We start from the raw sequence: 285 nt of genomic DNA, 5'->3' as shown, positions 1-285 counted from the left end.
GTCGCAGGTGACCTCTTACAGTCTGGCCAACCGACGAGCCACTCACTCAACCTCCTTCCCTTGTTACTTGCCTCCATCTTGTCTCCGTGCCCTCGGGAAACGTCGGGTTTATTTTCTTTTAGATATCTTTCCCCCTCCCCTCCCCTCCCCCTTCTCTACTCTCGTCTACTGCGTTCTCTTTCTTTTCATTTATCATTTTATCAAAAGTTTGTTTAATGATTGTCATGTTGTCTTTGTAGATTCTCTGAGGTATTTTTTTCTCGTTCATATAAGTATATTATTATT

This window comes from Penaeus monodon, chromosome 30 (genome assembly GCF_015228065.2).
Source record: "Penaeus monodon isolate SGIC_2016 chromosome 30, NSTDA_Pmon_1, whole genome shotgun sequence".
NCBI classification, from domain to species: domain Eukaryota; kingdom Metazoa; phylum Arthropoda; class Malacostraca; order Decapoda; family Penaeidae; genus Penaeus; species Penaeus monodon.
The sequence above is the reverse complement of the archived record's forward strand: the minus strand, read 5'-3'. Positions refer to the sequence as shown.